We start from the raw sequence: 24,458 nt of genomic DNA, 5'->3' as shown, positions 1-24,458 counted from the left end.
TGAAACACACAGGGATTGCCAAAGAAGGTCATTAGCAAACAATATGCATGCGCAAAGTGCATGCTCAACGAACTGATAGGAAACTTTTTTGAAACCCACCACTGGATTGGACTAGACAATCTCTAAGGTTCTATGTTTATAATGAAAGTCCTAGACCTCTACAGAGTGATAATAGGAAAGGCACCCAAACAGCTTTTGACAATGAGATTTGTGAAGAACAGCGGCATATGCTAAGCTATGTTCATATGTTTATTGGTTGGGATAGGATAGATTTATATAATTAAACTAACAGCATAAACCGAGTGGCATGCAAAGCCAAGGTAAAGTGGAAAAAAGTGACTGTTTAAAAAAGTCATATGTTATCTTACATGTGCTAATCATACACACCAGACAAGCTCCCACCTGTGAGATTAGTAATCAATGTATTTACACTCATTAATTTATATATATATATATATATATATATATATATATATATATTTATTTGTTTTCTGAAATATATATATATGAACAGACGAGTACCTAACATGAAGAAGGACACCAGACCCACACCCATGAGAGCCACACAAGATGCCACCACCACACTTCCATGTAGAAAACAGACTCCCACCCACTCAGAAGATGAGACACGACCATGGACCAGAAGCTGCACGGCAGCTGCATCACTACCCACTTCAAACCCCTCCGAGCCATACATGAAGCAAACCGACACCCACTATGAAGATGCAGAAGGACCACGAACTCGAAGCCAAACAGTAAGATCACAACTCACCAGCTCAAATCCCCCAGCAACTAAGACTAACCTGAGCACAACCAAGCCCCCACCTGAACAGAACACGCCTCCAACCAATCAGAACACGGCTAACCCCCAACCAATCAGAACACAGCCAAACCCCTACCAATGAGAACACACCCCCACCCAATCAGAACACAGCCAAGCCCCCACCCAATCAAGTCCCACCCCCACTGGCAGTTAAAAGGAGGAAGCAGCTGCAATCTCACATTACTCTGAGAAGCACAGAGCCGGAGACAGAAGCCTGAAGATGATGAATGAGACTTCATCGAAACGTTGCCTAGATACTTCGAATCTTACGCGGGAGAAAACCCGAACAACCAAAGATCCATATATGTATATATATATATATATATTGTAGCAACGTTTCGGCAGTATCTGTGATGAACACTATACAGAAGCCTGATGATGGAGGATTAGATTCTGCCGAAACGTTGCTACAACTTTAAAAGCACAACTACAATGATGTGGGAAAATACCCGAACAAAGCTGAATGCCATACATATAAGTACCCACGAAAACTTAAGAAAACAAACACACACACACACACACACACACACACACACATATATATACATACAAAACTGCAGCTATAGACTCCTAAAGACACACAGAACAAACATGTTTCTGAAACAGACCAATATGAATACTTATTCCATAAATTACTAAACAAACATCCAATAATTTGTTATTATTCAATAATAATACTGCTTTTAAGTTGCAGTTTTGGATCAGTGGTGGGATTCAAATATTTTTTACCACTGGTTCTGTGGGTGTGGCTTGCTGGGTGAGCTTTGTGCGCACACGTGTGCCAAACATGCACTTTGCGCAGGCACAGAGGCATTCTAACTCGCCTCCCGAAAGCTTGCATGATCCTGGTTATTTCAGCAGCTGCTGCGCAGCACTCTTCTGTGCCACGCAAAGCAGCTGCGCTTCAAATTCAGAGGATAAAGTGAGTATGGGAGCCTGGGCGGGCGGGCGGGCAGACCCAACAGCAGAGCGGCGAAGAGATCCAGTTAGGTCTCCGCTGCTCATCGCTGCTAGCAGCCTGGTAGAACCAGGCCGAACCAGTAGAATACCACCACTGCTTTGGATGTGAAAGAGTAGTTTCCCATGTTTGAATGCTTTTTCCTTTAAAATAAATTCCTGCCTAAACAAAACTAGCATTTCATGGCAGATCTTCAGCTCAGAGGCTAGAGAATTATTCTGTTACACAAAAAGTATATTTATTGAGTTCCAAAGCAAAGCAAGTATCATATAATCACTTGTTTAATAAAAAAAGCCATATACTGATCACTTGTTTAATAAAACAAAAGCCATATATTAAGGGCAAGTCTCAGTTGCTCTGGAATTTGTGTGTGTGTGGGGGGGGGGGAATGAAATCACCAGTGCAGTTAATTTCTTTCTCCTATGGCCTTGCTCACTGTGTATAGCTTGGTTTATTGGAAAAAGAATATAAATCTTGTTAAATTTATTTACACTTAGTCTGTAGCTTGGCTGTGGTTTGGATATATGCAATTTCATTTGTAAAGGATTGATTTTTACATGATTTTGCAACCGTGATGACCTTAATTAATTATATAGGCCTCCCTCATACGCCAAAAGAGCCTTGACTGAGGAAAAGTTTTTATAATCACATTTGCCCTTTCTCTCTCACTCTTACAGACCTGGTGGAAGTACAAAGCCAAGTGCTGGTTTTCCTGTGATAACAAAAAGCAGTTTGGAAGGACGACCTTACTATTTTGTGCAAAACTCTCAGTTCCTTTTTTAAACTTTCCCTCCTGGATTTTGAAGTAGCCAAATTAGCTGAGCCAACCCTGTGCTTCAGCTGCAGAAGCACCCCACACCCAAATATGATTGGGGTTGTACCAGGAGAAAACACTCATTGGAAAATGAGATGAGAAGTGGCCTGATCAAAGGCATTAAGGACAGAGTCAACTTTGAGAATGCATGGGGCCAGAGCCAGTTTAGAGAGGGTGACTGGAGGTGGAATATGACATGAGCTGTTTCAGAAGACAAGTGGCTGAGAACTGTTAACAGATCAAAGAGACAGAAACAGCTGTGAACACCAACAGGCACACTTGCTTATAGGGTAAGAGGCAACACCGACAGCCAGCTAGTAGTGGTAATAAACTACTCCAACCCAGGAACTAAGAGATGTCAAAACCCAGCAGAAGTTCAGGTCAGAGCATCTCAGAGTGTGGTTAAAATGGGGTGATATACATAATGATATATGATGATTTGCACCATCATTTTATTGACCTTTCTTGGCCATATTTTTAATAACCCTGAGAGGCAATGTATACTGAATCCCAAAGCCTCATAAATGCGAGTCAGCAACCAAGGGGATCTAATCTGGGGTGTCTAAATGTTGGCTATAACTCAGGCTGAGGAGAAAAGAAAACTATCTCCGGCATTCCATAGTTGGAAGAGTGACTGAGGATGAAGTGAGATAAGGCCTTGTTACTTGTTAGCAGTTTGGGCAATTCAACCCTGACTGTAAAAGAAAATGGGGGACAGCACAAGAAGTTTAAAGAAAACCATAAAAAGCTACAGGCATGATAAGAATCTCATGCAATAACAGGGAGGGAGGGAGAGAGAGATCTAAAACAAACGGTTACCTTCCATTTTTTGGAAAAGGAATTATTTTTGTATAATAAAAACCTCACTGACAACAGAAGGACAAAGAAGCACTTCTTGTTTGTAAGATTCCCCCAAAAGAAAATCCAATTGCAAACACTTATTGTCTCAATCAAGTTCATTTGATATACAGTATCTTCCCCAATCTATCACACACAGAAACATATTGAAACACACTTCCAATCCCACTTCTCACGTATTCACATTTATCTCCCTTATATATTTATGCCTAGACACAATTATCTCATCATCCTTGCATTTGTATTGAAATGAAACAGAAACCAGCATTTCTATGTTCTGTCCAGTGAAAGGAGTTTAAGAGAGCATCTTTAGAATATGATCATAGAGCTGTGTGCGACCATTATGTAAGGTTTGAATGGCATTTATGACTTATGCTAAGCCCCACAGATGATTTCTAGGGGCCAAAGAACATGGTTATGTGTGGATTAAAAATATCAGTAATAATACTTTTAATAAAAATATCAAAACTGAATAAGACTATACTTGCTCTCAGTGGATTGACACTATGTTGTTTTTCCACAAAAACATCAAATCTTGTATTATCCTGGACACCACTTCTTTGTGAAATTCAGTCTTGGAAACAGACCAGCTCGCTGTATGCACACTCAGAATTCTATTCACTTATATTAGCAACAGGGGAGCAATTTTGTAATGAGCCAAGACGGCTAGCTGCTAACAGCCTAACCAAAGTGGAATACTTTTTGTGCAGTCCTCCAGAGTTCTTTTTTTTACATTCTGGCCTTGATGTATTGGGAAGCAATGTTTATAATAAATGATTTGGTTCAATTTCTTCTTTGCATAAATTCATAGAACTTAGACTATTTTATAGCCATTTCCTATATACAGCTTTAGTATAATATGCACGTTTTAGCTGGAGTTCTCAATGGCTGTATTAAGTATGGAATTCTTGTTACAATGCCTGCTAATGATTAAATGCCAATATGATTCATGCCTTGAACAAAGACTATAAACTCAAATATGTCTAATGCTACTTTCTTATCATCTCCTTCCTTCCACAGTAAAACACAGGGTTAGCTTCTCACAATAATAATCAGAGCCTTGACAATTCTAGTATATCAAAGTTGCTATGCTGTTTTTCGAAGAATATGGTCTATCATGTTTTCAGAGCATGAAGGATACCCATGTTTTCCTTCTCTTGTTCCCTTATCAAATTTAAAATAATTCTGTTTATGAGATTTCCTATTAAAGTATACCCATGGTCAAACTGTCTTTGATCAATGTTTTATTTAAGACCCATGTAAACATGGGGCTCTCTTGTTCCTGGCTTATCTGGTGCAAGAAACCAATAATTTACTGTAATCAACTAGCTTTGGAAAATATAGCGATTGTTTGGATCTTTTTCAGCTGTTGGCATTTTTAGGGTGAGTTTTTCATATACTTTGAACTTGGAAATATTCCCATAGCTTTTTCTAAAGTACTTATAAATGAAGCCAAAAATTGGAATAAAAGCAAACAAAAATTATTGACATTATTTGACAACTTGCTGAAATGCTATGGAATGATTTTAGATTAATCAAGATTAAATTACTGAATTTAGTCAAATTGTTTAGACTAAACATTTGGGAAAAGTTATGTCAGAGGCAGGATGAATTTGCACTAATTCAGGTTGGGTGGATCACTCCATTGATAGGGTATCGTAATTTCAAAAGACAGTAGTCTATCAAAATCCATTCCTTCCCATTTCTGCATTAGCTTGCAAAATTTTAAATTTACTATTAGTTTAATAGCCATCTCTAGCGTGGTATTCCAACATTGGGTGCCCAGGCCATCTGGCAGAGCCAGGTCTTACAGAAAGACAGGAGAGTGGGGGCAGACCTCACTCTGGGGGCAGGATCTTCCAGAGGGCCAGCACTATAGCAGAGAAACCTCTTCTTCTGGATCCCGCCAGTTGGAATCCCTTGACTGACAGGATCTGCAGCATGTCTATCCTCCAAGCATGAGTGGGGCAGGCTTGTCGTAATGGGATGAGACGGGTCTTCAAGTTACTTGGATCCATACTATGGAAGATTTTAAAGGTGATAACTAATCCCTTGATCTGCACCTGGAAGCAAACTGGCAACTGGTGCAGTTTGTGAAGCAGCAATGTAACATGGGCCATTGTAGGGGCCCCAAAGGCTGCTCATGCTGTTGCACTCTGTACTAGTTAAAGCTTCCAAATATACTTCAGGGGTAGCCCCATGCAGAGGGCATTGCAATAGTCCAGATGAGAAATAAGTGGGGCTTGAGCCAGGGGTGGGATTTTACTGGTTTGGACCCGTTCGTGTGAACCCCTAGCTCCGACAATCAGCTGGCAGCGAATTGATTCGCTCCGGTGATCATGTGGGCCCGCCCGCCTACCCCTGCGCTATACTTATCTATATCCTCTCAGCTGATTTGTGCTACAGAGTGGATTGCTACTTCTCAGCTGTGTTACTCCCCAGTAATAACATAGCAAGTAAGTATTTTTAGAAAGCTGTTTACGTGTGCGCAGCGTGAAGCACACAATCACCAAACTGGTTGTTGTACCGGCAGCCTCCCACCTCTGGTTTGAGCGATTGAGCGCAGGGAATCCTGATGCAGAAAAAATGTGCACAACTTCAAGCTGTGCAAAGGGTCTCCTAGCTGTGCCAGCCATCTGCTCTTTGAGCAGGAGTCGCAAGTCCAGGACAGATTAGATTAGTTCTGAATCATCCTTTCTGATATTAACTTCTGCAGCTAGAGAAAAATAGGGCAGGATGAACTGGGAGATGACTGTAGTAGAAATGTACCACCTTTCTATTAAAAATGAGACTTTAGGCAGCTTAAAAAATAAGAATAAAATAATGTGTGATAAATAAGGAATTTAAATTAAAAGGAATTAAAAACACAAATCAAATGATCAATACAAGAAAAAGATGATGAAAACACACCTCAGCAGTGTGGGCAGCTTACAGACCTAAAGCCTTGTAGAGAAAAATGAAGGGTCTTGCTTGTGGCAGTAGTATAATAAAAGGTGGGCTCACCTAATCTCTCTTGGCAGGAACTCCTTAAGCACAAGTGCAGTTATGAAGGAGAGTTTCTATTTCACCTGAAATGTGTCTATGAATGTGGCAGGAGAGATAGTTGCTTCAATTCATCTTAAACCTGGGCAAGATTACATTCTTCTCCTACCTCCCGTGTATTCTTTCAAGTTTTCATTACATTTACATTACTATGCTACGCTACTCAATATTTCTCATTGGGCAGGTACTTCTCCATTAAGTCTATTTAAAACATTTTTTTTTTTGCATTTGCAAAACTTGAGGTTCCCGTAATACTTCCCTTTAGTTTCTCAGTCACCCTATTTTCACCATGCATTTTTTATTTAAAATACCTTTGTTCAGATATTGATTTAGCACAGAAGCAAAAAAGCTAACCTAAGCATCTTTAAAATTGGGAGAGGGAATCTAACAGGACAACAGAAAATAAAGTATGCTGTTTTCTTTACATCTCATAGTAAATGCCTACATGCCATGCAACACTCTAAATAAGCAGACAGACATAACTATTGTGGCCTTCTTGGGTATCAGCAACCACTGTACTAACAATTGTATTGACAGACACATTCATTACCCGTACATCTGTTCTATTTCCCACCTGACCCTGATAGAGCTGATAGTGTATGTCTGGGCCTGGCAGAAATAAAACAGAAGAAGTGCCAGATTATCAAAGCCCCTTTGATTCATGCTGAGCTCTGGACTCCTTGTTGCCTTTGTGAGCAATGATAAGACAGTGTAGCTTCTCTCTCCCACAGCAGAAGAGAGTCTCTCTACAGTTGCTGGGAGGAGAGTTGGCCACTGTTCCCAGAGATAACTGAAAGTATATCTACCTTCCACTCCATGCCAAGTTCACCGATACCGAAGAGGAGAAACTCAGTGTGTAAGGTGATAAGTATAGCTTAAAATAGTTGGAGCAATAAATTAGGTTTCTTGGAGCTTGCTCTGATCTTTGAGAAAGGTTACTTTGCTCTTTTTATTTGGTTGTTGTTGAAGGAACAATTGTTTGCTTAAATGGAATACAGTGAATGTGCATATTGGTTAGGCCATTCATGACACAGTATGTGCATTAATATGAGGCTGTGGAAATAGTCCTGACATCCTTCTGTGCTTTCTCTTCTCATTAGCACTTGCCTACCTGTATGAAAGTTTAGCATTCATAAACCTTTAAATGTAGAGCATCTGTAATTTTCTATAGCTTGGTGTTTCTAGAAGATCAAAGAAGGTTAATGTCACATTATAGAATATGGTCTCCAAGACAAAAACAAGTGCAGTTCCATTTCAAGGGAGAAACAACAGGAAATGAAACATATAGAGTAGGAATATGACAGTGGAAAAAAAAACACAATTTCTCTTAATGCTTGCCTCTCAAAATTGCTCCCAACTGGAGTTGTAAATGAAAGGCAGCAACAGAAGAACAATATATGCATTTCTCAATAATGCACAGTTAACCTTTGAAAACCTGACCTCCCCTTAAAAATGATAAAAGAAAAACTATGTAACAGGAAATTCTAATAATATATTGTTATATTTTACTATGTGCCATCAAGTTAGTTTTTGACTCTAGTTGGCCACATTTAAAATTATCTTGAAAGAGTCAACTTTCCAATAATAAAAACAACATGGTTTAATTATATGTACAATTGTTTTTGAATACATATGTATACACTTGGTCTTTATATCCTTTCCTTTTTATTTCCACCTTCATTCTCTTGTTAGCTGCCATATCTCAATCCAAGCCAGGGAAAGTATACATTTAAGAAGCTGTTGCATTCGCTTTAGTCCAGAAAAACAATAAACCAATAGCTAGACACTTGGAAGTAGTCCTTCCATAAAATCTAGAGGGCTTGAGATTCCAGAAGCCAAGAGGAAAAAGACTATTAAAAACAAACCCATATATCTAGAAGAAAACAAAGTATGCAATTTTGATAAAAATAAAATTACTACTTGCCCAATTCATTTAAGATTTCTTGTTGCATGACCTGAGATTCCTGTTTTTCTTCTATATCCCTATCTTCTTTTCCTAATGCTTCCATTTTGAAGAACAAAATGCAATTTTGAAGTTGTTTTATACTATTAGCAAGTTAAAAATATAAAAACAAAGTACATTGATCAGAATAAAAATAGCATCTAGTTTGATGTTAACTTGCATAATGCTAATCAATCCTCATTAATTTCAGTGACATACATTAATCTCTCCTCTCCACTGTATATGCTATTACACAGTTGGTTATATATGGGAGAGTTAATTTGATGCATCTAACATTCAAGTCCAGAGAATGAGCATTTTTTTCTAAAGAGTTAGACCCTGAGGTCTTTGCACTTTCATTTGATTGCAGAGGAATTTTGTAACAACTGTACCGATAAGGCTCAGTGATTCTTTTCATGCTTTGATGAATAAAGAAAGGCTGCTAAGTAAAACAAGGAACACTTTCCAAAATCACAGTACATTCCCTCACTGCTTCTTCTGCTTAATGAAGAATTTAGCTGTAATTCAAATGTACAATTCGTATTGCTATTTGTGACTGTAGACAATGGCAGGCCAATAAACTGTGAATTGTTAGCAAAACAAGCCAAAGTTTCTGGCTTACATGTAATGCCAAACAACAAACTAATAATCAGTTTGAGTTTATGTAGAATGGAAGAGATTGAGTAAAATGTATTGAAACATTGACCAGTTTTTGGATTAGCTAATCTTTTTCATCTTGGCCATATAACTGACATGGCCAAGCATGTTTATTAATGACTTCTGCATGGATAAAACCTATTATTGAATATCAGATCCCACCATCCCTCATTACCATCCATTAACTGGCAGTTTACCAACTTTGGCCCAGTCTGGCTACCATATAGAATAATTTAAAAGAAAGAGAGAGAGAAAAAAGACAAAACAAAAAGTTCTTCTATAACTACTTAGTCAAACTGCTATTTGCTCTTCCCCCTCACTCAGATTATAAGAAGTTTACAAGCAAAACGCATTAGCAAAAGAAGCCATTTTATTTGTTTGTTTGTATACTGCTTTTATTATTTTTACAAATAACTCAAGGCAATGAACATATCCAACATACCTTCTTCCTCCTATTTTCCCCATAACAACAACCCTATGAGGAGATTGGGCTGAAAGAGTGTATCTGAGTCATAGTTATGATGATCAGCTCATGATCAAATATAGCAGCTGCACTAAAGTCCACATTTTATTACGAGAATCATCAGAAATCTCAAACAAGCCAAATGAGGGATTCTTTTGTAACAGTATCGAGTTCTTTTTTAATATTAAATTGTGCTGCTTAGACACATTTTGATTCTAGTTACCTTAATAGTTTAATAGCAGAACTGGGTCACTGAATACAGATGATATAATGTACCGAGTTACATATTGGAGGGAACTGTAGATTCAGATACATCTATGAAATTTATTTGCTACTCCTGTCATGCTGAATGATTAAAACTTTCTTCTGCATGAAAAGAACCAAAAAAAGATGACAATTCAGCAGCACAAATAGAATAGAATTTATAGAAACATGAAATCACTTAAAGCCTTCTATCCAGGTAGATAGATCTATTATGTTTTCCTTCTCTGGTTTTAAATTCTCTCTCTATTTTTTTAAATAGGCCTATTTTCATTTTTTTTTTTAAAAAAAAAACCCATCAATTGAACGAACCTCTCACCCTCTTTTACTCAAAGTTCCGCAAATAACTGCAGGAGACTGATAACAATGGCAAGAACAATTACATCCAGCGACTGTTTCCAGCAATTTGTTTTCCTCTCAATGCTCATTCATTTTGATTAAAGAATTTGCAAGGTGCACTTCAGCACAGCATCAGTGTCATCTTTCCTCCATTTCACGGAGGAAAGCGCTGAGGCCAGCTGTGATATATTATAACATAAGTGAAATCATCTACATAGGGCCACATGCACGCTAAAAGTGTTTCTCCTAATGAGAACCAAACTGCCTTCCAGCCAAGCCCCAGAAAATAATTTAGAGAGCCTGAAAAATCTCAAGTTAAACCAGTGACATAAAGCACAAAGGGTAGATGTCTAATTAGCATTCCTCCCAGGGAGCTAAAAGCAGTAGTAATGCAAAACCGCTACCACTGTTATCACTTGCTTTTTCCTTCACCCACCCCTGCTGCCAGTTTCTCTGTTCAGATTCATCAAGCTGAGCCAAGTCAGCAAAGATGCACTGTGTTGTGGATTGGTGCCAAGTACAGTCAGCAGCACAGCAGCACAGCAGCGCAGCAACAGCAGCCTGCATTCCTTTGCTAACACAGCAATGCAGATGCTCTAGGGAACTGTGAACTACTGGTAATCTCTGCAGAAGGATGAATCTGCTTGCTCCAGAACCCGGGATCTGAGCTGGAAGCAGTGGAATTGAAACAGGCCAGGGAGGCTCTGCCAAGAGGCTTGTTCCTATTTTCTGTTTGCCGATCCATAAAAAATACATTAATGGCCCAGCAGCCTCGTAAATGATTTATAGTCAGATGTGTAAATTTCCTTCTCCTTGCTGAAAAATGTGGTGATAAACTGCCTAATAAAAAAAAAACTACTTAAGGCCAAACATGATCAATAATAGATCACGATAGAGAAGAAAAAAAATTCCCAAGAGGTACAGTGGACAGATGGCTCACGGGGAATAGATGAGCCAATATGGGAACATTAGAATGAAAGTTTTTGTGCATGTGCTAAAAACAAAAAAGATGATGACAAGATGGCAGTGGGATAGATGGGTGAAGAAAATAACCCTGTTATTCATACTGTATGATTTGTTTAATAGACAGTAGAAAGAGACTATTACATTGCAGAACTTTAGGAAAGCCACAGATTCTGAGATATTAAAACATTTAGATTACTCACAGACCCTAAAAATAGCAACATTTAAATAAAAAAGTGCAAATATAGATATTTTCTGTCTCAGAACAAATATAATAGGGCAATCCTTTTGAAAATCTTTAAAGAAACTGGAAAAATTCTTTGAGGACAGCAAACCACAAAGTGGAGGACCTGTTAGTTTTGCTTTCTCCTGCATTTAGAAAGAAACTTGCCAGTAAATCAAAGCAAAAAGCAAATTAAAGCCTGACTATGCTTAGAGATGAAATTCAACTGGTACAGGTATTCCTAAGATGGAAAAGATCTTGTTGAACTTCCTGAAAAACATATGCTAAAGGTAAAACTGTCAAAAGATAACTCTAAAACAGCACAGCCAATGTCAGTGAATACACATCACTCAAATCTAGGTTTCATTTTCGCTACATGAGATATTTAGTTAAATCTGAAGCTATTCCATAGTTTTAATGAAAAGTGAAAGAATTTCTTATCAAAGGAAATAAAAATTCACACTCATTCCTAAGAAAAACACAGGACAAACTAAACAGCTCTGGTGTTCTCTTTTCCTTAGTAGAGGAGGGGCAGTTTCAGAAACTTAAGAGAATCACTGAAAAAAAGATTAAAATAAAATGTTGAACCCATTTACCACATATTTTATCAGTATCACCGGATATATCAGCCTGGTATTTTGCCATTTCAAAGATCATTTACAATGAAGGAAGTCTGAAGTGTAATGATAACTTTTGTTCATCAGCATAAGAACGAAGAATGAAGGCATCCATTCTGATAGACATTCCTGATGACGTGGAGAGGTGCAAAAAGAATCCAAGAGAAGAACGAATAGTTCTCCTCCTGGTCAAAAATACACTATAGTTACTTCCATGTTTTATAATGCAAACTGACAATTCAGTCTGTTCTTGTCCTCTCTGCAGGTGTGTTACATGCAGGGTTCTTATTTCCATTCCTGCCTCATAAGATTTCATCAATTTCAATAAAAGTAATGCTGTGCTGAAAATGCTTTACAATTTTTCCAATTGTTCTTCTACCTTATTCTTGGGGAACCTTATCCATTACTTTCCATATTTTCTGTGTGACATTTTTGATTTAGTATTGAAAGTGGCAGAGTATATTGCTGTGTTGTTTTCTGTCACATATGTTTCTATTACTCAAAAGCCTTCCTGACTACTCACACCTCTCAATCCAAAATGTCCAATAATTTCCACATGTTGTCTTCCTTTGAAATGTAAGTATCATATACAAAGTAGATTGTATACTATTAGAAAAACAAGAAGACAAGGTAATCATACTCTTTGACCGTAACTAAATAAAAATAGCAAGAATGCCATGCTCACCTGTGAGATTTTCACCAAAATGTTTTTCGCAAGAAATTTCAAAAGCAAGCAATCTCTCATCAAATTATTTTGAATTGATAACAAATGAAAGGTAAGTAATCTGAAAAGTAGAAGCAATCAGTCAACGCGCAAATATCCCAAAGATTCTAAATACAATCAGATTTGCAGATTACAGGGAACAATTTATAAAAAAATTCTGATAGTCCTATTGGATTTATTGTGACAGTGATTAAAAATTGCAGCTGTGTTTCTTATTTGATTCCTGGCTTCCTCTTTGCATCAAACAAAGTGTGATTATATTTTTTTCTCCAAAGCATCATATGAGAGATCTCTGAGATAGCTTCTCATGACTCTTACAAACTGGAAATCTAAGTGATACTTTCACTTGTGTGCATGTGTGTGTGTGTGAATATATATACAGTATATATCCTTGTATTTCCAAATTCCTATACTTCAGAGTTGAAAATTATCCTCATAGGGATTCAAGAAAAGACTTCTTCTGATTAAGGCTAACTGGTTAATACTTATCTTTGAGCCAATACCATCACTGAACATAACCTTAGATAATGCAAGGGTATTCCAATCATCCTACATTCTGCTTTTCCTATAGTATAATTTAATGTATGATAGTATAATTTATTTTATACTCCCAAAGTTTTCATTCTCAAAAATTAACTGACTACTGTATTTGGAAATATTATAGTGTATAATTTTCCCACTTTTATGTGGAATTTATAACATAATAGACTATTCTGATATGGGAAGCCTGGAAATTTTCTGCCTTATGAGTTAACTTCTTCTCAGTTACTGAAACTAAATATTAATATTTAGGCCTGAAGAGTTTCAGTTCAATGTTGTACCTTTCAAAAGTATTTCAGAATTTTATTTTGTAACAAGTTTGTTCTTACTTTAATTGCAGTATATGCACATCTAGTCAGACACAGGATCCATTCAATGGGGCATTGAAATTGCATGCCAGTATCTATAAAACAGTAGCTCATAAACTGTAGGATGAGTCTTCTTACGGCTTCAGAATATGTGTTTCAACCCCCCGAAATGGTGACAATGTCGAACGCCATCTCAGGGCTGCCATACCTGGGAGGAGGGACCCCTAGTTTGCAAGATGAGTGGTGGGGTGCACGCAGTGTCACAGAATCCATCAGTGGATGTCGGAGGCAGTGAGAGGCACATGCAGGGCAGAGCTGACAACCAGTCAATGAACAGCTGCTTCCATCTGCCTGATGTCAGCCAATGATCAGCTGATCGTGGTTGCCTGTGGGTCGGCTGACGATCAGCTGATTGTGGATGCCTGCAGGCTGGCCAAAGAAAAGCTGATTGCACTAGCCGATGGTGGGCTGCTCCAGGGGCAGAAGGGCGGGGCTCCAGCCTTAATTTAAGTCACAATAACTTATGGTATGGGTAGATAATTTTACACCTTGGATTAAGTGTTTTATAAGGATGCCCTTTTGATAGCTTTTTGTATTACTTCAGCAACTTCTGTCATGTGAAACTATATTATACACAAGCCTGAAAGCCATAGCCTAGATAGAATATGGTCAAACAGAACGGTTTCAAATATGCAAAGAAATGGGACAAAATTAATATGCATAGTGCTTTCTCTTTGTCACCTGTTGAATAGATACTGACACAGGTTGAATTAGAAGATGTGTAATTTTAAATCTGAAAGAAGAAACATCAATAACTTGCACTATGTTACTTACAATACTCTGATGATTAAAATGCAAATAACTGGAAAGCTTTTAGTAATGAAAATCAAGGAACACAGTAATATGGGATTAAGGTTAAACATTATTTCAAATTCTGTACTACATAAATGTAGCAGATATGCATGGCAATCCCAGCTGTAATAGGTTAACACACATTCTGAACAAGCTTTAAGGGATTCTTCCTTTTAGCCTCAATGCAGCAATAAGTAGAAAAATTTCTTATTCCTGTGTATCCATAGTATATATAGTCTAACTTGTACTGTAAGAATAAAATATATAATGAACTAATACATGGCTAACACTAAACAAAAAGTTCAGATGTGAGTGGATTATTTCTTTGGCATTTTGCCTTTGGAAAACATTTTTGTATGTTTTTCTCAGTAGTATTTCTGACTATCTACTTAGGTTAACTTGCTAAGCAATTACGAAAAAAAGAAATGCAGGTTTTTTATGATTCAAAATGCATGCAAAATGATCAAGAGACATCATCCTGTTTTTAAGCAACAACTTGAGATATGCACTTTAAAATCCTAATTCAAGAAAAGAAAAGGGAATATTCTGGCTGAATTGTGGTAAAAGTAATTAAGCACAGATTCTTTCAAAAGCCTCCAAAGAAAGTAACAGGGAACTTGTAACCTGAATTTAACAAAACATTGCTACAATCAAAAGAATGGGCAGTGAATTTGAGCCAAAACTATGGACAATGAATTGGGCGAGAGAAATGCTTCAAAAGAATGGCATGAAAACAAGGCACTCTCTGTGTTTTCTGAGAACAGGCCTGTGTTTTCTTTAATACGGTGAAAGGATGAAACCACACTCACTTGTAGCTGATTGGTGTCATGAGACTACTAAAACAGCCAAAGCAACTATAAATATGCCTTCATGCCATTCTTTCATAATCATTGTAGGAATAGCAAAAAAAATTTGCTGCTGCTGAGTGCCAGTTGATTTGACAAGGTTCCATTATTTGAGACATTATAAATGAGGAGCAGGCTAATCTGGCATGTATTACCAAGATCTGGATAAGTTTTTTTGTTTTTTGTTTTGTTTTTTGTTTGTTTTTTTTGGGGGGGGCTCTTTGGAATATGGCCAGTCAGGTATAGCATATGGCATCAGACCTTGGCTCATGGGAGAAGAGAAAATGGTGGTTGTCTGGGAATCTCTGGTAGTCACCTGGGATGCTGCTCTACAAGTTGCCAGTTGTGAAACTCTATTCTTGAATTAGTCTCAAAGGAGCAATTGGGATTATAGTTATTGTACCAGCCTCCCTTGCTCTGTGGCAATATCCCTGCCTGAGTACTGAAAGCCATCTCAGGATTGGCAGTGGAGTTTCCCAGATTTATGGTTCTGAGTGACTTCAACTTGCTGTCTCTGGTGTGGATTTCCAAAGTGGCCTGGGAGTTCTTGGCCTCCACTGGGCAACTCCCAGATTGTTCTTGACCTGACTCACTCTGACTTGTTTTTCTTGTCGGAGTAGCGGCAACATGATCTGAGAGGATAGCTTTCTCTAGTTCCCATGTCATGGCAAGTTCACATTCGGGTGACTTTGAGATTCTCCTGCACTATCCCACTCTTCAGGGAGGCTCAATCCTTTTATTTGGTCCATCTCCAGTGACTGATGGACCCAACTTGGTTTCTAAGAGAACTGGGGGAACCATACCTGCCAACCTACAACACAGTCCTGCTGAGGGCGCTTGGCAGCAGCTGCCTGGAATAGGGAGACAGCCAGAGCCTTAAAAAGGATTGTGCCCATGCACCCTCTCCTGGCCCATCATTCCTATTACTCCCCATGGCTCAAAGAAGAATTGAGGGAGCTGAAAAGCATTAAAAGATGCCTAGAGTGCTGCTGTAGACAAACAAAGAATGAACTTGACTGGACAGAAGGTTACTTTAAGGTATACTTTGTGGTGCTAAGGGCAGTACGGCATCAATACTTCTCTCTTTTTTAGTTTTTCCACAGAATGCTGTCCAGTGGTCCTGCTTAGGGTCACCCAGAGCTTCCTTGGAAAGAGTGGCCTGGAGATCCATATTCATGGCCTGCAGAAGAATTCTCCGGGCTTCTGGAAGATAAAATCACTTGGTTTTGATCCCAGTTGGATACCAAGCATGGTGCAAGTCTTGTGGAGATGCCCGGAGAGCAAGCTTATCTGGAAATGGTTTGATTCTGTTAAACTTGAGAAAGCAGACAGTGTCCCACAGAATGCAAATGTCACCACCTGCAGATTAAATCCATGTCCCTCCTGGCTGGTTAAGACCGCCCAGGAAGTGTTATGTGAATGAATCCCAGTGATGGTGAATTCAACCTTGTTGGGAGGGTGTTTCTGGAACTTTTAGAGAGGCACCACTGTGCTCTTTATTCAAGAAGCCATCATTGAACCTCGCTATCTGGACAACTTTGTTCAGTCTCCTACTTCCCCTTTTCGGGAAAGGTGGTTGAGAAGGTAAGTAGTATTCCAACTCCAGAGGATCCTGGAGAAAATTGGTTATCTGTATCCTTTTCAGTCAGTTTCAGGCCCAGCTATGGGATCAAAATGGCATTGATTGCACTCATGGATGATCTCTGGATGGAGTAGGATGGAGGTGGTGCATCATCCTTGCTGTTCTTGATCTTTCAGCAGCTTTTGATACTATAAACGATGGTATTGTTTTTAGGCTGATTTAGGAGTTGGGAGTGGGTGGCAGTTATCTACTTGTTTACCTCCTTCCTCCAAATCCAGTTGCAATCAATATTAATAGGAATCCCACAGGGTTTGGTGCATTCTCCTATACGTTTTAAATCTACATGTGCTGATGTGCTGGATGAGATCATCTATCACCATGAGGTATCACCAGTAAGATGACGATGCCTAGTATACTGTATATCTCCAGTATACAGTACAGCTGAAGGGTATCCTGTTGTGGACACCTATTGTGGTGCTTGGAAGCTGTGGGGGCCTGGATGGCGAATAACAGACTTCAGCTTAACCCTGGCAAGATGGAGTGGCTGTAGGTGGGCCCCTCTATATCCGTGAGTTTATAATTTTTGATCTTAGATGGGCTACTACCAAGACAGACTGAGTAAGAGGACCTTTGCTCAGCTTCATATTGTGTACCACTTACACTGTTTCTGCATTGGGAGGCTCTCCACTTGGTCATCTCCTGTTTGGATTATTGCCCTACATGGAAAAAGACAAGGCTGCCTAGGGGACCAGCTTCTCTTCTGTTGCCCCTGACCTGTGGAATATTTTCCTCCTGGAAGTGAGGCAGGCCCTCACTCTCCTAGGGGTTAAAACATGACTCTGAGGCCTTGCGTGGGGAGCCCAGGGAAGCATGCAGGTTGGTTGATGCCTTGAGAGTCCTCCCTTCATCAACTGATTTTTAACAGGGCTTAATTATTCTTACCTCCCTCAAAACATTTTTTGGGGAAATTTTAATTCTTACATTTTAATTTTTATATACTGTTTTTATATGCTGACAGTTTGTTATACATGGCCCAGAGGCCATCTTTAAAGAGGATGAGCAGTTCAGACATGTAAAAAATAAATAAATAAAATAAATAAACAAGCAACAGAAAAGCATGTGAGCCGAACTGAAGTAATAGTAAAGAAAAAGATCTAGCAATCTTCTTCTAGTCAGTTCTAGTTAAGAATTCAAATTTATGGAAATCCTCTGATTGTTGCTCTTTTATTTGTTGCCTTGTAGATGTTATTGATAGTGATACATGCAAGTTGGTTTACTCTGATCACTAGAAAATTAAACCAACAGCACTGAAAAATTACAAATGGTCTTGTACACTGTAAGTGTAAACTGTTACTTCAGAAATCACATGCACTTATAAGATCTCTCCATTCCCAATATGAAGTGGGTAAACTTAAGTAAATAAAAGAAGAAATTCAACTAATGTGTGCATTGTGTTATGTGTTTAATGCCTGCTGAAATGAATGAGAAATTTAGAGATGGAAAATTTCACAGATACATTCAAATACTGTACCTTAGAAAAATCTGAATTGTTAAGGTGACTATTGTGAATGAAATAAGGAAGTACTTCTACAGCATTATTAGCAAATTCTGACAGTGGGGGAAAGGGGGCAGAGAGAGAATCATTCAAGATATCGGATGGTAGAAGGTAGGTGACCTGACATATACTCTACAAAGATCAAATAACTTCTGCCAGGAAAAAGATCTATAGAGGAGAAGGGACATGCATAAGTGCTCCAACAAGCCTAGCGTCCCTGTCTTAATGTTACCTATTATTCGAATCTATTTCATGTATTAATAATCACGTTTATACTTATATACATTATCAAATGCATGCTTGACAAAATAAATAAATAAATAAGAATCTGAGATCTCTTTTCCCAGAAAAAAAAAGGAAGGTCAGGCAAACAAGGCCAGGAAATAATTAAGGCACTTTTATTGTAACAACACCAGTAAGTAAAAAGCGCTTTCCCCCAACTGGATATAAATATTTGCTTATGCCAGTTCATGCTTGAAGTATTTTCTACATTCTTCTCTTTGTATTTGTGTTACAAATGTGAACATCGAGCCTCTGCTTCAATTTCATTTATCCACAGCCCCTGCCCAGACACCATATTTAATGTCTGATTGATACAAGCTCTTTGGCAGACCATTTAAAGCTTAAAAGTGGCTGGAAATAAACAAACAAGCATAATGCAGACCATTTACTGCATCAAAAGAATGGTACAAAAGTATGTACCAACAACAACTTACGCACATAGGAGGATTAAAAATAGTTGTCATAAATTGCAGCAAAAATCCACTCAGACTACACAGAAGACTGAAATTAGGTATCAGAACTAGCAATGCTAAAATGAAACCTAGTATTTATATTTATTTTTTCCACCCTGCAGGATGCCAAAATGATTATATAGCCTGGCATAAAAATTATAGCATGCAGAATTATACCTTTTAAAAGCTGAAATGAAATGTAACTTTCCCTTGAGAATGAATGTGGCAAATTCACAGAGGTAGATGAGGTTTCATTGCAAAATACTACAGCAAACTGAAACTGAGAACAAAGAGTTGAAAGAAATCAAAAGCAAAGAAAGCATATATAACTTTCACTACTGTCCATTTGGATTTAATCTTTCTCAAATGTCACCTTTACTGCAGCAATTTCTATTTTTACAGGAGATTAAATTGCATTTACTAGAAATTGCATTTAGGTCTGAGACTGTCAGTCTTTAATTATATAATTTTAGTCTGAAATGCCATTATATTTTGACAAGGTTCCTTTGTTTGCATTAGTGATTGATTTTATTGATGGGGTTAAAATATTGTTTGACTGAAAGACAAGACCGAAAGATCCCAAACAAATATATGCATGCTCATGCATGCAAGGCAATAAGAACTTTATTCTGAACCATTTTGACCATTTCAACCTGCTTTATGAAAAGCAGTACCCAATCTGACCCAACTAACTTAGAATTCTGAGAGGTGTGATCCAATGTGACCATGAGATTAAAGTAGCTCATTGGAATTAAAGACTTCAATCCATAAAACCTTCCTTGACCCTTTAAGTTTCAGTTTCTGCATAGTGAGTTAACAAAAAGAATGGACCAGTTTAATTGGATTAGGGAATTGTCAATAGGCAAAGAGGTACATGTTCTTTTTTCTATCAATGTGATAGAAGGAATGGATACAAGTCCAGAGCTAATGGCTGTTGATTAATAAAACAATTATCTACCTGTACTGTGCATTAAACTAAAACACTAGAACTCGTCACTAGAATGAATAAAATGCAGTAGAGGGAAGCTCCCTGCAGGCGGGTTCCAGCACGAATTAAAAAGCTCAGAGGAGTAAACCTCTGGTCCCCGTGATCGACCCAGATTCCATCTTGCAACATTATTCTGGGACACATATATTTGCCTTCATTCGTAATAATTATTCTCATTCAACTTAATAAAGGAAATATTTTTCAACAATTTCAAAGAAAAAAGAATTGCAGATGAATTCTTAAAAAAAACGAAGTAATGTTCTTGTACTTAGCTTAGTTCTGAAGTTACCATGTGTGACTATGTTTTTTAGTTACAATCTCATCATAAATTTGAATCATTCCTGAATCCCCACACTTCAGTTAAATCTCAGATGCGATACCAGAGAAACCTCTTCCATCAGACTTTTAATGGCATTACTAAGAATCGTGTCCTTGAAAATATTGCAGAATTTCTTCTTCCTCTGCACTGAAAAATCTTCCACCTTTTTTCTGCCAAATTCAATGAAGTTTTGAAATATCATTTGAACCCAATCTTTCTAATCCTTTAAAGTTCAGTTTATCATTTAGGACAACTCCAGAACATCAATTTCCAGGAGAGAAAAGAAGGAAATTTTCTCCTTCTCTTTCCTCCCTGGTACTTGTCAGAAGCCCATAAGAACATTTTGCTCAAATGCAATGCTAGTGATGTATGATAGTTTGTACATCAGAGAAAGAACTGAAAATAAATTTGGTCAGTGACTGTAGCACTCCCATGGTGTTTTCAGACTTTTACATTATATTTAAAGCAGTTTGGGAATGCTTTAATAGGTAAGATCATTTTTCTTCAATAAGAGGCTTTCCTTCTAAGACAATGAGCAAGCTAAAATTCAAGCCTTTATTGTCAATGCACAACATGTGTATGATGGGATTGGATGAGCCTCTGTTAGTACAGTTCCTTCCTCCCCGCCAACCACAAAATACAACACAGCTATCAAGATACTTGCTGCAATGCTATGTTGGATGTGAAGTGGCCACTGTCTGGATAAAACAGACTAATTACCTATCAAAAATGTGTGTTGCAAAGCAGTCTATGCTTATTTTTATTATCTTTTTTTTTAGTATTTTGCTATTTTGTAATGATTTTCTCCAATTTTCATTCTAAGTTTTTTAATAGGTTTTTTTTTGAGAGGGAAGAAAATTTTGTAGAACAGCAAATATGGCAAAAGTATGAATATTTCCCCATTAAATAAGCACTTCAACTTCATATGTATGCTCAAGAAAGACAAATAACTTCTTCCTGCTTAATATCTGAGTAATTTTGTTCCAAAATCCAAATCTCTGCCGCCGCCCCCTCCCCCCCAATTTATGGATCCAGCTTTGCCTTTCTCCACATCTAATGCCAAGAACCCTGTGATGTCTCTAGCAGAGCAGCTTTAGAATGCTGGGCTACTAGGAAGGCACAAACTTTGGTGAAGGTTATTAGTGGCTCATTACTCCTTTCTGGGCAGAAGCCAAGATGCAGGAGTTTGCAAAATTACTGAACTCAGCATTTCTCTTCTGCTGGAATGACATCTACAAATAAGCTGCCCCTCTGTGCTTGATACCTGTAGCTTTCTGCAGTGAAACCAAGAAAAAAATGAACCAGTTTTGGCATACTAGTACATACAAAATTTCATAATGATTAATAATACTAGTAAAATAAATAAGGGGTTTTTGCTGTATGGTGGGGAAGAGGAGGGGTAGGATGATGTTTCTCATCACTTCAGTTGCTTTTTTAAGCAAGTTTTCTTCGTTCCATTTTTCAAGCACTATTAAGTATTAATGTTTATAGATTTTTAAAAACTGTATAAAATAATTGAATGACAAAACAGATACCTCTTCAAATGTTATATTATTACTTTCCTTCCTTGTTTTGTTTTAGGAAAATGGGACATACTGTATTCTTCTTGCCAACAGTAGCATAAAGATAATGACATCTGCCCCTCTCATTTAGAGAAAAAGAGAAATCAAGAATTTGTCCATACTTGCCAAGACTGACCAAGGAATACAAGTATATGGGAGGAGCAGGAAGCTAGTTGAGGAGCTCAGTGGCTCATGAGGTTAGGACACTGAACTAACAATTGGTAAGCTCTTGTTCAAGACCTGGTTTCTGCTGTGGGACTGGGTGAGTTCCTGTCACAGGCTCCAGCATCTGCCAATCTAGCCGTTCGAAAGTGGGTGACCTCGAGTAGATAGAAGGGTACCATTTTAGTAGGCAACTTATCAGGGACATGAAAGAAGCCCACCAGGCAACAGTGATGTCACTGTTCAATCATTTCAACCTAGAAGCACTTTGATGCTCCCAACATGAATATTATAGTAGGAAGCTAGCCTTTTGTACCGTGAGGCAACATCAACTTGTGTACCTATACAACTTTTGCAGGCTTGCCTTAACCTGGCTCTAAAATTGCCTATCAGCTGTGCCATGATTCCCTTTGCTGAGGCCCAGGAAGGCAAAAAATAGAGGGAGGTGCTCAGCCCCCCCCTCCAGTTTTTGCCTTCCTGAACCCCCAGAGGAGCCTTCTGGGAGCAAAAACACTCCCCAGAGGCTCTTCTGAGGCCTGGAAGGTCCTAAAACAGAGTGTGAAGGGGTGCTGCGTGCCCCTCCCATGCTCTGTTTTTTTGCCTTCCTGAGCCCCAAAGGAGCCTTCTGGGAGCAAAAACGCCTCCCAGAGGCTCTTCTGAGGCCAGGAAAGTCCCCAAACAGAGCATGGATGGGTGCTGTCTGCCCCTCCCATAATCTGTTTTTTTTCTTCCTGAGCCCTACGCGAGCCTTCTGGGAACAACCCCCCCCAAAGGCTCTTCTGAGGCCCAAAGGCCCAAAAAACGGGTGGGAGGGTGATTGCAAAATAGCAACAAAAGCCCTGCCCACCCAATCACATGGCCACGCCCACCAAGCCACACCCACAGAACTGGTAGTAAAAAAAAATTCCAATCCATGAAAGGTAAATGGGGAATATCAATCTGATTTATTATACTATGGATTATATGTATATTATAACTATTTGCTTATATATACTCTTCTCTTAAATGCTTGTTTTATTGCCACATAAAAGTGACTAATAAAGAGGATAAGTTTTATTTGCCAGATTGATAATGCAATCCTATATGGGCATACTGAGAACAGTTTTCCATAGGGCTGAAAGACTGCATAGGAAACTAATTTAAGCAACATCTCCTAATACCTGCTGTAAGTTATTGTCTTTGACCAGAGATTCCAGCTTCAGAATATAGGTTTCAGTAGTATATATTTTTGCTGGTTATCAATGATAAAGCATACAAACAATACGAATCACTTTTATTAAACCTCTACTGTTTAACAGTATAACTATGCTAACCTCTTATACTCTACAGAGGATAATAAAAATATTTTTTTTTATTATGGTTAACTAAAGTCAGAAGAACCATATGCCCAACTGGTGCAAATTCCCAGACTAGAAAAGATAAAAATCTGCTCAATGTGTGAATTTGAGTTTTATATCTTGTAGAATAATATCATGAGATTATATTAGAACCTTGGAAGATGTAAAAATATTTCATCACAGTAATGTAAAAAAACTGTTACAATAGTAAAATAATAGGCTTCAAAGTATTTGTAAAGAGACATCTTAAAACAGCCGTTATCAGCTGGCATGAGTCACAGATCAAACACAACAAAGGACAACAAAACAAAAATTGTGTGAGTGGTCAAAATATGGAACATAAATATGCATGCATGAAATAGAGCAGGGAAGAAATGACACAGAGATGAGCCAAAAACACGGATATGAAAATACCAGGCGGATAGCTAGGCACAAAGCCAAATGACAAGTCCTATGCCAAAATAAATTTTATTTTGTTAAAGAGACTAACAGGCCTGAGTGGATCTCTAAGTATATGTAACCTGTGATTCCTTTGCAGCTGCATTAAATAGAACCAGCAAAAAACAAGACTTGGCTCTTGATGCTGCTACCAAAGGGGCAAGCAAGCCTACAATTGCACCTTATACTACAATATATGTAGATTTAGAAGAGGTGATGAAGATCTAGTTTTCTATACTCTTTGCCTGAGATTTTCTATACACTTTGCCTCAGAACTTTAAACATAGAGAGCCTAAATACATGCTAAATTTCATTTTAGATCCAAGCTTAATATTTCACGTTAATTTGCCTTTAATCTTCTTGTTTCTCATTACTGACTGATTTTCATAGTTTGGAAAAGAAAACACGAAGGGCAAAGGGTAGGAAAAGAAGGTAGGAAAGACAGGAAAGCATAGTAAGGGCAGATAGTATTGTTGACAGCATCTGATCCACCAGATTAATGTATTTCTAAGAAGATTAACCAAATCCCAAATGCTCTGTGACAGGTCTCTC

General features: G+C 38.1%; 1 protein-coding gene across 2 annotated transcripts in view; it reads right to left on the bottom strand.

The window, feature by feature from the left end:
* The window catches only part of IGSF11 (immunoglobulin superfamily member 11), a 185,494-nt gene that overhangs the window by 17,731 nt on the left and 143,305 nt on the right, over positions 1–24,458 (bottom strand). The window contains exon 1 of one of the 2 annotated variants that reach the window (XM_087937273.1): positions 6,457–6,495. The exons of the other annotated variant lie outside the window; for it this stretch is intronic. The gene's annotated coding sequence lies outside the window, so the exon portion shown is untranslated. Of the gene's footprint in view, positions 1–6,456; positions 6,496–24,458 lie in introns of those variants that run through there. 2 annotated transcript variants of the gene reach the window in all.

This window comes from Pseudonaja textilis, chromosome 7 (assembly GCF_049901715.1).
Source record: "Pseudonaja textilis isolate UNSWEBS1 chromosome 7, rPseTex1.2, whole genome shotgun sequence".
In the NCBI taxonomy this organism is placed as follows: domain Eukaryota; kingdom Metazoa; phylum Chordata; class Lepidosauria; order Squamata; family Elapidae; genus Pseudonaja; species Pseudonaja textilis.
This window is presented reverse-complemented; position numbering and strand designations above follow the sequence as displayed.